Source organism: Orbicella faveolata, unplaced genomic scaffold, assembly GCF_042242905.1.
Source record: "Orbicella faveolata isolate gen_17 unplaced genomic scaffold, um_ofav_v1 contig_35, whole genome shotgun sequence".
NCBI lineage: Eukaryota > Metazoa > Cnidaria > Anthozoa > Scleractinia > Merulinidae > Orbicella > Orbicella faveolata.
The window spans coordinates 26,841,592-26,857,557 of NW_028301564.1; the positions used below are offsets into that span (position 1 = coordinate 26,841,592).

Below are 15,966 nucleotides of genomic sequence, written 5' to 3' on the forward strand. Positions count from 1 at the left end.
TAATTGCAGACCTATTAAAAGCCGTGTGCACCGTTGAATTATGTCAAATGTGCGAATTAAAAGATTAAAAAATAGCTCTTTTTAGGCACCCGCCAAGATAATCCATAACAAAAGCAAGAATTAGTGCTCAAAAGCGTTATTAGACTGACATTTCTTTGTCAAACTTGAATTTACAATGAGTTACTTGTTTGGACACAAAGCACCTCTATTAAAAACTAATAAAAGCAAATCTGCGCACGGCGCCAACCATCTTAACAACTTTATAATGATTTAAACACCCTCGCTCACATCTTCCTATATTCACTTGAATTTCAAAACCAATAGCTCTTAAGCTCCCTAACCCGCTACTAATAACTGCGTTGAAAAGTTCAGAAGCTGTGATTATCCTCTCATTCTTTTGTAACATTGCTCAGGTGGAAAAGAGCTAGCGATATCGCCAACAGCACAGTGACAGCCGGTTGACTTCTCAAATGGCAGCCTTCGGACATATCATTGCCGACGGATCTCTATCAAATTGGCCCGGTAACTATTTTAGTCTTTCAATTTTTGTCTATTTATATGCCTAATCCTTAATTCAATATCTGCCATCAATATTTGTGGGGTTGTTGTCCGGTTTATTCAGCTACGTGGCTACCCCACGAGAAATTCCTATGACTTAAGAAGCAGTAACCGACATTCACATCTGGACACCATATTGAGTTTTGTGACTTTGCACTTTCATTACTGAAGTGTTATTGCTGTTATTACAACCTCTATAACACTGATTAAAACTCGATTTATTTGCAATTATCCTGCGTTTGCCATCGCTGGAGAAAACAGGATTTTAAAAATTGTGTTCTGTACATTTTACCACTGATTTGCCTTCACATATGTTTGGACGCTGTCGGACATACCACACTTGAAAATTCATATTTTTGCCGCGCAAAGTTGCTCCCAATTTTACGGGATGAAACAAGTTCATTTTGCCAATATTTGTATATCAAACGACCAGACTTCTGAGACAAATTTAGTGCACTTCTAGGAATAATTGGTTATATTTTACAGTGCTTCTTTCTTCAGTTTGCTTTCTTTTATAGTTAAGTAACTGCATGTTGAACACACCATGAGTTGTTTGAAAGGCAAAACTAGACGATATCTTTATTTCTGCCAGCTCGCACGCCAGTTATTTGAGGATATGTTTCCGGACGGGGTTTCGTAACCTTTGTAATCCTTGTATCTTCGCCGGGCGGTTTTTTTCTGGTGTCCGTTTGAATTGAACCAAGTGCGTCTAAGATACCGACATTGAAACCCTCGGTGTTATCAGTCAAATTTGAAGTCTTTATTAACCCCCGGAAGGGAAATAACAGTATCTTTTATTCGACAGTACCGAAACAATCGGAGCCGGCACTTTGAGATTACAGAGCGATGCGGAATTTGTAACGTTCCTGTGACTCAGGTAAGCTAAACAATTTTTAGAATTTGCATGCATTAAAACTACTTGCTATGCTTGGACTTTATTTGGAACTTAACGCTTATTAATCGTAGAAATATTGTGAAATTCCACGAAGGGCCAAACACTAGCGAACCCGGCAATGCGGAGAGTCGGGGTGGGAGCCCATTTGTTGCAAATGATACTTGCCAAAAATTTAAAAATCGCTCATTATAATTTTATCATTCAATTACTTTCACCGTTTCGCGGATCGTGACTGCTTGTAATGAAGAATGTTTCCTTATTCCTTGTGATTCTAACTCGGTTAGCGGAAAAGGCATTACACTTCAGAATTTCCGTTTCTTCCCAAGCGACTAAACACCGCGGTCGTGGCAATTGTTTGATAAACAAAAACGGACCGATGAGACTTACACGGCCAAAAAATGAGAACCGATGAGACTTACATGGCTAAACTGCCTAAATAGTTGTACTCAAACGGTTTAGGGCGAAGAAAAATGGCCTCGTTTAGCGCGAACACTGCCCTATCCTGCATGAAGAAAAAGAGTGAAAAACAGGCTCGGCAACACTTCGGAGAAGTCTTAGGAAGCCTAACATGTTTTTTTACACTTACGGGGCGAAAGTTTATTAGCTAGCTGCAACAATAACTTTGCCATTCGTTCTACTTCAGCTTTCTATTTGTAACAACCTGTGAAAACTTACCACTATCAATTGTTTTGAAAATGTTTTCGACATTAATCGCATTCTTTCTGCTCTCTAAGCTTGCTGTCAATTCGCAGAGTTGTCTAATTTTATCATCGATGTCATTGAAACATTTATCGACTGGAATTCTGCGGTTTAAAAACACACTCACACAAAGGAAATCCGCGGTTTAATTCGCTGAAAAATCTCTGTTTTTGTAATTAAGGTTCCTACCACCACTACACAATTATGAATTTAGTTAGACTTCTTTGCGCCAAGGCCCCACAAATATGAACCTGTATAAAATTACAGCTAAAGTAGTTTTCCACCTGTAACTTTTAACAGTTGAAAAAGTGTGAAAAGCGAACACAAAGAGTTGTATTCATATCAACAATATAAAATATTTTCACGATTTTCATTGGATCGCGCAATTGGAATCTTATACGTTAATTTGCACGTTGATTCTCTTGTAACTAACGCACGCGAAGCTCGCAAAATACTCTTATCGCCGGAAGTATCGAGGTATTCTTTTGACTATAGATGCGGTGAACTCTACCCTTGCTAAATCAAACCAAGTGTCGCTGTGTATTAAGAAAACATTTTCAAACATTAACCATCGATTAATTTTCCATTTGAAATGTCGCATGCTGAGTAGCAGGGAAATCCATTTTGAAGTTGGAGGCTAAAAGACCCGGGGGGTACTCCTTATCTATCTATTCCCTGCATAGGCGTTATAGGTATGTGTGGCCCTAAAAAGTATGTTTTTTTTTAGCCGTTATGGTCAGAAATCGGGTATCGATTTTGGCCATTTTGGTCTCAAATAGGGATAGTTTTTGCAATCTGGTCTTGAATTGGGTATGTTTTCTTAGAAAAAGCTATCCTACCTAATAAAAACATATAAACATTGCCTTTAACATTGGTCTGAACTATGGAACTAATTGTAAGGCAGGTCTGAAACAGGAAACCATAAACTGCAAGGGACCGCATACGATAAACGCTGCCAACGTAGGATCTACAAGAGATCTGATCGAGACACCAACATGACAAGAACCGATAAAGTAGGATCGCAACAGTGGACAGCTGTTTCGCCCTTCTTGGGGCTCGTCAGCACTGTGTAGCGAAGATATGTAACGCCAGCCCAACAGCCAACGCACATAAATTGCAAAATAACCCGTGCACTATATCAAGTTCCGTACTTTGAACTCACTTGCGCCCCGAAACACGCGTTGCCACATCACATGTTTCGGGGCGCAAGGAGACAAAGTGTCAAGATTGGTGTCTCGAAAAGCAAAAGAATAAATGTGGCTGGACAAGGCCAGCCTAAACATTTAAACATTTAACCGCATGGCCAGTACCATGCTTATCTGAAACAAGGTATTGATTAAAAGATCAGGGCTTAAATAGAGTATCGTATTTTTCGTCAGGTGATAAATAGGGTAGGGAAAGTCTTGGGAAAGAGGCAGCACATCTTCACCCAATTTTCTGTGAGTAACTCCCCCCCCCCCCCCCCCCCGCCCGGACTAAAAGAGCTTAAAGAAATCAACAACTCCAGAAATGCTGGTGAAATTCCCTAGAATACAATGGGGCGAAAAAGTTGCATAAGTCAATGATAAAGAACGACTGACGAAAATCCAGTGAAAATAAGACTTGATCGACAAACATTTGTTTTTCAAGTTTCGTTTTTTTTTGTTTAAGGTGGTCTTATACCTGAAAAAAATTTTGTTTTGCAAAACAACTCTGTGGAGCAGTTTTGGTATCACGTTAAAGGCCTTTGCACTCCGACTTCAAAAATGAGCTTTTCCAGGTCACGTGCCACGATAGTTAATGAATAACTAGCTCCTAAGTGTTAAAAAGTGGTGTTCATTATAAACACGATAACGTAATAATGAATGGTTCGAGAAGTATGGAATTAAGTTCATCCTGTCCATAAGCAAGTTGTCCAGGAGACAAACCTCAGAAAACAGTGTTTTGAGGGGGTTTTTCTCGTGAAATGTTGAAAAAGTATACTAATATTAACTAATATTAACTATATTAACTAAATAACAGGGAAAAATTTCATAAATTGCAAATTTTGGAGGTTTAAGACCTAGATAATTGTGTCCTTCATCAATGTTGAAAATTTGACAACATTCGGTTAAAACCCAGTGGAGATATCGTGTGCGAGATATTGATGATCCGTCTATTTGGTCATTTTGAGAAATAAGGCTTTAAAGTTTTACTTCGGTCTCTGAGAGCCCAAATTAGCCCTGTGAACTAGGGGGGGAGGTTAGGGGCATGGGGAGGGGTATATTTAAAGGTTTTACATAAATGTTTCATTGAACACCCGAATACACACCAGTCATAGAAATGTTAACCAAGTATAAGGAGCGTATAAGATGGTAGAAGAAACAATGTTCAGGACCATGATGCAAAATTCTCATAATTACACATCTTTAAAGCGTTTGTGTAAAGTATCATTAAAATGTATTGAATTGAATCCATTTTGTGAGTACTTTTAGACTGTAAACAATGGTTGCTATGGGTGTTGCTATGTTGAAATATAGCTAGAAGTGTTCAGATTTCTTAATTTAAATGTAAATTCAGGAGTAATTAGAGGAAAATCGTTTCAAAATACGATTTACAAATGGACAGGGATGTTGAAACTTCATGTTCCAAAAAAATGGTTTTTTGGAGAAAAATTTATATCTGAGAGTATAAGACCCCCTTAAAACGATCTACGTAAGAACCTCACCGTTTAAAAGATAACCTCGCGATAAAAGGTGCCTGAGCGGGGACGAGAAACAATGAGCAAAGTTGCAACGCCTGAATTACTCATCAGTTTTTCAGCGCCTAAAGGGCTCTAGGCAGTTTATAAATGAATCCATATGCTTGGAATTTTTAAGGCGGAGAAATTAAAAATCTTGGCCGCCGGGGTGAAGAACCTGTGACAAACAGGAAAAAACCCACAAGGGGGGGGGGGGGGGGGGGTGTGCGGTGTAACTGCACCTCTTGCTGGTACACTCTTGTTTTTATGTATAAGAATATATATATCTTATAAGAGAATCGACGTTGATATTTGCGATATTTTGTAAGAATATTTTAAGAATCAAGAACCAGAGGCTGAGACTTTGAAAACAAGTAATTTGTGCTTTTAAAATTGATAAATATAATACAATTATATGTTTTAACTAAACCGTACAAAATTCTTTCTTTCTCTAAACGGGAAAACTAGCCAAGAAGCAACAAACACAGCATTAGCCGTATTTTGCAAGATGTTGTGTGCTTCATATCAGGTTCTAATACCTGCGGACTGGCTCTAAAATTACTTTAACACCATCCCGACACCAAATACATTCGAAAACAGAAATGTCATACGCTATAATCTAAAAATATTTTCAGCCTAAATTAGGCCGAAAAATAAGAATATTCAACTTCGCCTAGAAAACACAATTCTTACAAAAAAAGAGAGAGAGAGAGTGCTCGAACTACATGGAAGTCTCACTGTGTGAGCGATAGCTAAACGGACTTTGCTCCAGCTGTTACTTAAGCTATTTTATTAAAAAGGCTTCAGCGCGCTTACAAAGAACTTAAAAGATGGAACGATAAGCACAACATATGTTTAGGACGCAATGAGATTAAGAAAAAGATATAGTTTTGTTACTGCAGAGTCCGGCAAGAATCGGCCTTCTGACACATCACTGAGTTGATGGGGGTTGATCGGCAAAGAGCTCAGAAGAATAACTAACAAATTTCTTACCTGAACGTACCAATTCCTTGTGATGGAAAGAAAGCAAGGACACCATAGGAAAAGTCACATTTTTCGCCTTTCTTGAAAGACCTTGAAGGTTAGCAGTCCTTATTTTAACCTAATCGGCCTAATTTTTGCGTGACCCAAATTTGAACGCAGTAGTATCTTGTCAGTTTATCTATGCAAATAAAGACGTGAACACCTCGACACGAAGCTTAGAGTAAACTGTTCGGATTACGCTTAAAATGCTTCCGGATTTGTCACAGGCATTTAAGGTCCTACATCGCGTGCAGGCGTATTGAATGTCTACACGTATGTAGGCAGCATAACACTTCATTAGTCCTCTTACTGACTGCGAGGAAGATAACAAAGGTTCCCTTTCGTTATATACCACATAACAACGTAACCTTTGTCGAAGTCATTCCTTCAAAGCTGCATGGCCTAACGACGCGATAGCGTCCTTGTTCATGGCTCCGCCTTCCGTAAAACGCAAAGGTAAACATTCAGCAACTCATTTGCAAACCGGCCTATACTTGCATACATATGTAGTGGCCTAACTGGACACCAACGAGACTGATAACGAGACTTTCTGAGTTTAATCTGCTGCTATTTTAAGCTAATTCTAGCTACGCCCGCCGGGACCCAAGCCAAGGGTAAATCAAGTGGTACAAAATTAAAGTAGTCGGATGTAAATCCTAAACGAACGCAGCTGACTTGCCAAGGCCTGCAAGCGGAGATTAACCAATTGAAAACTAGAAAAATAGAATAACCTTTAGCAACAGCTAACCTCGGATCTATCCATGGTAGGGAGAAGCCAAGTACGCAAGAACGACACAAACAGTTACACAGGTGAACTTCTGAACACCAAATTCTAGAGTGAAACGTTTCCAAGGCAAACGGAAGCCGAGGCGTTCAAGAATTGAGTGTTCCACAGTATGTAAGTTAACCTTGGCTCGCCAAAACTAAGCTTCTTAAAAACATTATTTCGAAATATTTGGCTCCAGAACACATACATAAACTCTATATATTTAGCATAGTATACTACTAGCCGATCTCGAATTTAAATCAGCTTACAGAGTAGCAAGTTGATACACTCACTACTAACACGATTCCTGATAAATTCTGCAGTTAGTATACTGAAAACCATTTTTCAACTGACAGGGTGGTATAAACCGGTTGAATGTTCACATGACTCCGGAAAACCGAGGATAGATTGATTATCCGTTTAGGAAAAAGACACGGGGTTAACGACTTGAGCCCGAACTATTGCTCGACTTTCTCGTGCGAAAGTTCAGTGAAAGTTCATTTAGTCCACACTATGTCGGAGGAATTTGAAAACGGAGGTTGATTTCTACGGTACGGTTAGGCCTACCGTCCACACTAATCCTTCACGAAAACGGAGCTTTTCGAAAACGTTCTTCAAACCAGCGAAATTTGAAAAAGCCGGCTTCTCGTTTTCGTGTGGACGGAAAACATTTTGAATTCGAAAACGAAGCTTTTCGAAAACGATCGATGGCGTCGGGATAATCATGTGATTTCTCTGACTTAGTTTTCCTCAAACGCAAATCCAAAATGACCGGTGATTGTTACATTTTAAAATTCCTCCGGCGTAGAGTGGACAGAAAACATTTGATCCGTTTTCAGATAGAAACCTTCGTTTTCAAATTCGTTCTATGTTATGTGGACGGGGCCATGTTGCGGATTTATCGTTAATCTACCAAGACCAGATGCTTCTGTATTTTTAAAGATTCAATGCGCAACATTTTAATTGCGGGTCCAATGAATTGATTTTCGTTTCTCGGTTTGGGTCAACGGTGAAGCTATAAATAGACAATGTAGACTTGCACGAATGAGGAACTAAACTCTTCTTTGGTTTCTTACGTATTTAAAGTTCAAAGTTTTCAGTCCAGCAGTTTCCTGGATAGCTATAATTAATTCTACTGATCAAGGCAATGCATATGATTAGTGACACACGTGAAAAACTACCAAACCCGTCTACATGTGGCAGCAAACAACGCTAAAGTTCACACTTTAAAAAATGACTGGGTCAGTTAGATTTCTGGGTTTTAGGAACTGAATTACAGAAGCACGCACACACCAAGCTTTGATATAATTTATACACCGATCGACAAGAGGTTTTGAGATCTTGATATTTCGCGTGCGGGACCGACAAACAGAAAAATCATTGACCCTCTTTTAGTCACATTAGTCAGGAGCCATGCATTAGTAAAGAATGCCATTTAAGAAGAGAAGTATACTGACTGTTTTGAACAGTAGCGATATGATTATCTGACATGTTCGTGACTTTTTAAATTTGCTACATGGCTGCATAGTGGCTGGTGAGGAGATAGACAATACAATGAGAAATATTTATGAATATCATCACAAATTTAGATTACAAGGTATTGGTTTATTGAAATTTTATTTGTATATTCAGTTCGATCCAAATCAATACTCCAGTAATAAATAGTAACAAATTTAAAGGGCGCATTCAATTGCATAAGTTTTTTCTATAAAATACCCTGGTTAAAAATGCAGGTTTGCTTTATAAATAGCTCAATAAAATTCCCCAATTTTGACATATTTGCTCGTTGCTCGCTTTAATACACGATATTTTAAGCATGACTATTATCGTGGTATTTTTTGGCCGAAGTCGAATATCAAGAGTTGAATAACTTCGTGGTGGTCTTGAATTATCACACTAGATCACGTAATCCAATTCTAAGTTAATTTTTCTCTCTCTCTAAGCAAGGCTGGGCAAGCTTACTGACTTTATGCTACTAGTCTCATGCCGGAAATCATGATTAAATTATTAATTCTTCTTACAATTTGCCATATCATTATTAGTAAAGTTAATTATGAGAATTTGGTGAGAACCGACTATCGCGAGTTTCTTTATCCTTGCCGACTGCCTGTTTGAGGTAGAGACCAATTTTACTTTCGAGTACGTTTTTGAGATTTGACCGCGAGTTTCAGTTTTTCAGCGACTAATAAAGATTTTTCCCAGACTGTTTTTTTTCACACTTAGAGGACAACATAACTAAGGCTTTTGAGCTGCACGATCGAGGATAATCAGACGCCATTTCGTAATTCGCAAAACTCCATGGCCATGACGGAAAACCTTTGTTAACAATGCGTAAGATCTGAGTGAGACCAGGTTAGACATTTCGTGACTTTTTATATAAAGTGACAATGTATGAGACCGGGTTAACTTTACATGATTAAGGTGGCCGAACACAGTTTTCGCGCGCGCTTTTGCTGATGCAATTGAGCTCGCGCACAAGGATTACAAAGAGCGATCATTTTATTTACTCAACAGCCGCACTATCTGTGCTATTTTTTCTCTATTATTGAACGCAGTGTATTGATGGCTTTAGTCTTTTATTACAAAGATATGTTAGAAAAGGTAACGACGCAAAGAAACCAGCAATTCTCAGCTTTCTCTTTGTTACCGAAAGAACCCAGTTAAATGTAGCGCATGCGCAGTTGCTCGAAAAATTGAGACCGATTGCTTTTGCAGAAACTTTCGGATTTCTGACGATCCAGTGGTTAGAATTTGAAGAAATTTGGCAAAAAAATAGTTCAGAAACCACGTGAATGATCTATCGCAAAAAATCTGAATTTTGACATAGGAATTTTTAATAATACAGAACATGCGGTGAAAACGATTTACGACGAATTACGAAAATCGCCTATGTCAAAATTTTATTAGAACAGTGTTGACAGAAGGGATTTAATGTCAATTCGTAGTGGGCAAAAGATGAAAAAAATCTAACGACTGGATTTTTTTAAAATAAACAAAAACCATTTTTTAAGCCTTGTTTTTAACCAGCCCCGTTGCCATGGCAACAGCACACACCTTAGCCAAAATGCGAGAATAAACTTTTCTGTGGTTAACCTTGACTCTTGCAAAAAACGAGCGCCAAAGCATAAATAGCTTAAAAGTAATGGTGAATTAGGCATAGGCTCTTGAAAACTGTGTTCGGCCACCTTAAGGTGGCCGAACACAGTTTTCGCGCGCACTTTTGTTGATACAATTCAGCGCGCGCACAAGGATTGCAAAAAACAAACATGCCGTCAATAGAGCGATCATTTTATTTACTCAACACCCGCAGTATCTGTGCTATTTTTCTCTATAATTGAACGCAGCGTATTGATGGCTTTAGTCTTTTATTGCAAAGATATGTTAGAAAAGGTAACGATGCAAAGAACCCCGCAATTCTCAGCTTTTTCTTTCTTACCGAAAGAACCCAGTTAAATGCAGCGCATGCGTAGTAAGTCAAAAAATTGCGATTGAATGAAAATTGCACTCTCGGAAATACGCCTATTTCTCGAGAACCACTCATTAGAATTTCACGAAATTTGGCACGAAAATACTTTAGGAAATAAGTAACTGGAGTAGTGAAAATAATTGAACTTTAACAAAGGAAAGTCTAGATATTCCAGTGAACCTTCAACCAGGGATAATTCGAGATCTCTCTGTTAAATTATTAGCAAAATGATGTTAACTTATGAGAATCGTTACAAGCTTGCTGCATGCAAATTATAAAGAAAATCTAATGACTAGATTTTCTGCAAATAAACAAAACCGATTTTAAAGGCCTGTTTATAGTTATTCATGTTGCCATGGCAACGGCACATAAGTCAGCTTAACCATCAAAAAACCAAATTTTGTGTTGTTAACTAGCTTGCTGCCATTTTTGACGACCGAGGGATGAAGGGTTTTAGAGAAAAAGGTGAATGAAACACAGGTATCAAAAACTGTGTTCAGCCACCTTAAGAGGCCAAAGTATGCGCTAATTGATATAGACCGTTAAAGAAAATCATGTGAAACGGATTTTAGCATGCAATAATTCTGTTCCTGTACGGCTCGGTTGCTGCAAAAAAATTCACCAAGGTCACCAAGCGTTTGGTTTGTGTTCGTGCAAAATCAAAGCTGAAATCCCTCATCCTAATTTAAATCTCGATATTCTGTGTTACTGCTTGTTGTAAAAGTGTTTAATTTTTTTTGAACGATTTTGTTATTAATAAGCAGGATTAATATAACAACAATCGGCCTGTGCAAATTCAGTTTCGATAAAAAAATATCAATAGAAACATCAGTTACTATCATTATCAGCTTCGATCTGCGGCCTGCAATGAAATTAAACCGAGTGGGGTGATTCCAGCCATACTGGCTGCAGACGCCGGTGGGCGCACTTTTTTTTATGACAACCATGTACGAGAAAGAAAGAATACGTTGTGCGGTATCGCTATTTATTTTTCGTTGTCAAGAAACAACTTCTGATATTGAAATCACAAACCTCATACAGACATCGATCGAAGGGATAACACATTTCTAGTCGTTTCTAACTCTGCTATGCTTACTTTTAACCTATATTGTAGTAAATTAGTTGTTTTCAGATCTCTCGCCTTATTCCGTTGTTGACGGGACGAATTGGGGTGAAAAATAGCTACTTAACTTTGAAAGATTTGTTCTCCGTCAGGCCAAGTTTGCTATGTGTACTTATCATCATGAAAGTAAGAGATTTCGGAAATAGCCAAGCACTCAATGGCGTAACTCACAACAATATGTCGTCCACAGACTGTTAATATCAATGACGGCAGGCCATATCAACTACAGAAGTCTGTCTTTTTAAACAAAAGGCACAATAATTTACTTAAAAGAAGTCAAGAGGAGTCATTTCCGTGAATATGACTCTTTAGAGTCGATCGATAACAGATTGCTAAGAAATTGGTCACAGGTTTTTGTCTACATTACATCTGGCAATATTTTCGTGTAAGATCTTTTTTTAAGGAAAAAATTGCCGTGCGCAAATATTCAACTGAGACTCTGATCTTTTAAGATGTGAACAAACCACCGGCAAGAGCAATATTTACGTAAAAATTGAAATGAAACAACACAAAAATTTCGAAATCCCACTGAGGAAATAATAATAAAAAATAATAGAATAAGGAAGTCATGTTGTGAACACTTTGAACTGCGAACGGGCCGGAAAACACGCTATTTCTTTAATTTACTTTCAGTTTTTATTTTCACTTAGTAAAATAATCAATGTTTATTGACAGGAATATATTTAATTTCCAATGAGATTGACTAATTGTTTTTATCCAATCATTTTTCGTAGTTCGGTAACCAAATTGTCGGGGAATCTAAAGCATGTTGCATAAATTCAAGTACCTCCCCTCAGTGTCGTTGGGTTTTGGCTGCTTGACGAACATTTTCGAGCTGAGTGGCTTTATATAACATTTTCGTGATATGCAACAGCACTCAAAGCTCTCTTAACTAACCTAATTGAGCTGGTTCCTGTCTACACAGGAATTGAAGTAAGAGAGAGTACTATCCAGTTATAGCCTGATATCATAACAGGACGCTGAAGCCCTTGGGTTTTCTTTGTGCAACGTTTTGTGTACAGAACAAGTATTTTGGTCTCAGCCGCCGTATTTTCATCACTGAGCCTAAGGCTTGGAAATAACTGACTATTATTTGACAGACTTTGGAACTGTTTCTACCGAAATCAGGTATGTTTGAACATCTCAAAGCTCTCAAGGGGTCACTCGAATTAAACTGATCAGCACCACTAAAACCTTTTCAGTTTTATAATCGTTGTTTCAGATGGACAATGGACACCAAACTGAAAAAGTTCCGTTCGATCAATAATCTTGTAAGTTACTCTTGGACCTCTCTTCGTCCTGGATGGCGCTTCTTGAGAAATTTAACCCCTTCGTCTAGCGCGCCGTTTGTAATTCCTCTCAATACGTTCTCTCAGCCCTTAGTATGATCTTTGTTCCTTGTTGGTTCATTGCTGTCTCTTTGATATTTTTCTAGCTTACTAAACGATCATGTTTACAAAGCTGAGTTTTATTCGATTTTAACGTAATTTCATATATCATTAGAATTAAGCTATTACAGCAAACTTCGGAATTTGGCTCTACGTTTATCACAACCAAATCAAGATCGCTTGACAAGAACTGAAAAGTTGAAACCAAAAATGTCTGTGTTGAAAAGATATCCTGTCTAAGACCAAGATTTGTTTGTGCACTTGCACCAATTCGTATCGGGCTTAAACTGCCGAGATGAAAAAGAATATATACACGCGAACGCTACAGGTGTAACTGAACTTTAAGTTTGCGATCGCACGTTTTCCTGATCGAGTAATAATTCTGAAAAAAAAATTGTGGTGCGGATTTGTTTGTTAAACGAATCGATACCAGCCTTGTGCATGCTCGAGTTCAAGAAGATTTTAGACGATAAAAGTATTTTTTTTTAATGCAATTTAAGCTTTCCAAGGCATGTTAATCTCGGCATGTTAATCTCGAGAGGGTTTTTTTCCAGAGTATCATCTTACTATAGAGAAAGAGGATTTTAAAAACACTTTTAACGCTTTGGTCTGGTTTCCGAGACTGATATAATTGAACACCAATTCAAACAGTCAGCGTGTTTGTGATTGAATCATAGACAATATATTACAATAGTTTTACAGTAATTCAATCAATGTAGTGTAGGCTTGTGTTCCAGCACCGGTGTCCCGGGTGTTAGGAGAGTCTATAGATCTATCTGGGAGAGTTCGTGGCCAGAAACTGGCAAATTTCTTGGTATCTGTTATACCGCTCACAGGTTCATCATGTTCACAAGCTTTCAGAAAAGACTAAAAAAAGGGGTAAAAGCATTTTTTAACACTAAGATATCTTGTAAGACATCTTATCCTAGAAATATTTTTAGGACTTAGCTCTTATTAACCGAGCAGGAGGTCTGTATGGGAGAATCTTGACCGAGGTCGTGAGTACAGACCAAACGCAGTGAGGTCTGTACACACGACCGAGGTCAAGATTCTCCCATACAGACCGACTAAGCTCGGTTAATAAGATGCTTATTATATGGCAAACAAGAAGAAATTCATGAATTAATTCGTTTAATGTACCTGGTTTGTAGTAGCTGGCATTTTGCTTGCGAACGGCAATAAGCTGAAGTAAAATCTGCCAAAGTTTGCTTGTTCTCTTTAAGTTTTTTTTCTCAGAGGCTTTTTGGCATTTCCATAAATAAATATTGTTAGAAGAAAAAAGTCAATATTTTTGCATTTTAGTTTGCAACTTTGTACCTTAAAACATTACCGGTCTAGATGCCGGTCTAGATGGGAAAATCTAGGCTGCTTTCAATACCAATTTCAGCCAATCAAATTCGTGAATTCGGTAGTTCCCAGTCCTTGTGAGACAGAGCCATGTATATAATAAATACATTTATTAAAGCTCCCCTATAGGGACTTTTCAGCCACAACGTAAAAAATAGTCATGAATAAATTACTTTACAATAGTATAAAAATCAACATGGGCATGAAAAGAGAATAGAATAAATAAAGATAAAAATTTATATACAATTGGAATAAATAAATAAATCTTAAAGTTTCATGAATACTAGTTTCACTAGAGGAAATCTCTGCTGCTGGCCGCAATAACTCGGCGGCCTTAGCCCAGTGTCTAGTGCCGAGTCCTTTTGATTTCGCTGCAACTGAGAGATACTGGGGATGAGATTGCTCGAAAATCACTCCAGTGCTTTCACAGCCTAATATCACTTTAAACAATAAGGTTTGAAAAAAGCATCTGAGTTTTCCAAACAACAGTGCAAAACGACGCTAGGGAAGTTAATTGTCAACGAAACCCTTAAAAAACTCGAACAAACAACAATTGAACAAAGAAGGCTCATGATTAACAAAGAAATCGAATAACTGCTCCGTGAAGTAAATCGACCATTCTTTTAGTTAATTGTGTTATCAACAGCTAGAAAGCTAAGAGAAAGCGGCTTCTTTTTGGCGTCAACAGATGGTCAATACCTCTCGCCTTATCTCCGATTTTTCTTGAGGGGAACGGGACGGCTATACAAAGTCTACAAAACCTCAATAACTCCTGCTCGGGAACAATATAGATCTTGATTACTGTTTCAGGTATTCATTTACAGTTGGAAACAGCTAGTTAAAGATAGTTTGTAAAACTCACTGAAACAATCTGGCACTTGTTAACTTTTGACATAAAGATTATAAAGAAAAATTCGTTTCTTGCAGGCTAAAAACAGCAACGGAAGATTCCAAAGTCCACATTTTAGCTACAGTATCACGGATATCTTGGAAAGAATCTAATCAGATTTGTATTTAAGAAGTGACGTCATTTGTAGTTTTATAGCAACTCAAATATAACTACTGTTAGAACAATATTTCTAATAATGGAAGAAGTTTTGAAATTGCATGGAATGCATTTGTTAGACTTTTCGTGTTGTCGTTAATAAAATCTTGTTTTTAAGATTCCAGCACAGTTAGGTCCTTGTTCAATTTAAGTTGCTTGAACTAATGACAATCAGTTGTTTCATAACTACCACTCATGTTTCTGTTTGAAGAAGAAAAAATAAGATTACACCGCGAGCTTAAAGTTCTGCTTTATTTATTGCAAACTTTGTCACCGATTTTTTACACGTTCTTGTCCTGAAATTTCTTATGGCATTGCCAAAACTCGTGTATGTCCTCTATGTCGGATAACCGATCCCTTTATGAATTTTTCATTTTCCTATTCGTGACCAACTGCTTCAACATTCTTCAGCGAAGCAATTTCCGTTTTTTAATGGCCACTAGTAATGAAGATTGATTGAGACTAAATTGATCATGACAGCGCGACACATAATCCGCTCGAGGGCAGGCCTGAAATGGAAAACAACTAATCCTATTCCCCTGACATGCCATGCTAGCCAATAAAACTAGACTGCTCTTTTCCCGAGGTTTTAAATAAATCTTTAGCTTGAAAAGCGATAACCTTTAAATCCTTGATAGTGCTCGACTCAATTTACGTCACAGCAATCCAGAGCAATGATGTTTGCCTCGCCGAAAAGATGGCGCGTGTAGAGAATATCTCTGTGTGTCTGTCATAGTAGGTGGTCCACCGAAAGAAAAAAAAAGCGACTTTTAAAATATCTTGTTCTCAGTAAACGCTTTCTCTTTCTTGTGCTTAATTGTGTTCCCTTCTCTGACCAAGAGGTCAGCTCGAGCATAGAGCTTCTTTATGCTCGAAATTCAATCTTTCAATTTTGTGACAATGAACTTGTTTGCGCCCAACTGTTTTTCATTTGTCAGACGTAAATTGATCGCCACTC

General features: G+C 37.9%; 2 long non-coding RNA genes across 2 annotated transcripts; both read left to right on the forward strand.

The window, feature by feature from the left end:
* Window positions 1-256: 256 nt before the first annotated feature.
* LOC149104059 (uncharacterized) lies at window positions 257-15,771 on the forward strand. Its single transcript, XR_016202066.1, has 3 exons — window positions 257-522; window positions 1,364-1,435; window positions 14,891-15,771. It is a non-coding gene; the product is annotated as an uncharacterized LOC149104059 (long non-coding RNA).
* On the forward strand, window positions 6,147-8,086 carry LOC149104060 (uncharacterized). The gene is made up of 2 exons (XR_016202141.1): window positions 6,147-6,329; window positions 6,461-8,086. It is a non-coding gene; the product is annotated as an uncharacterized LOC149104060 (long non-coding RNA).
* Window positions 15,772-15,966: the final 195 nt, after the last annotated feature.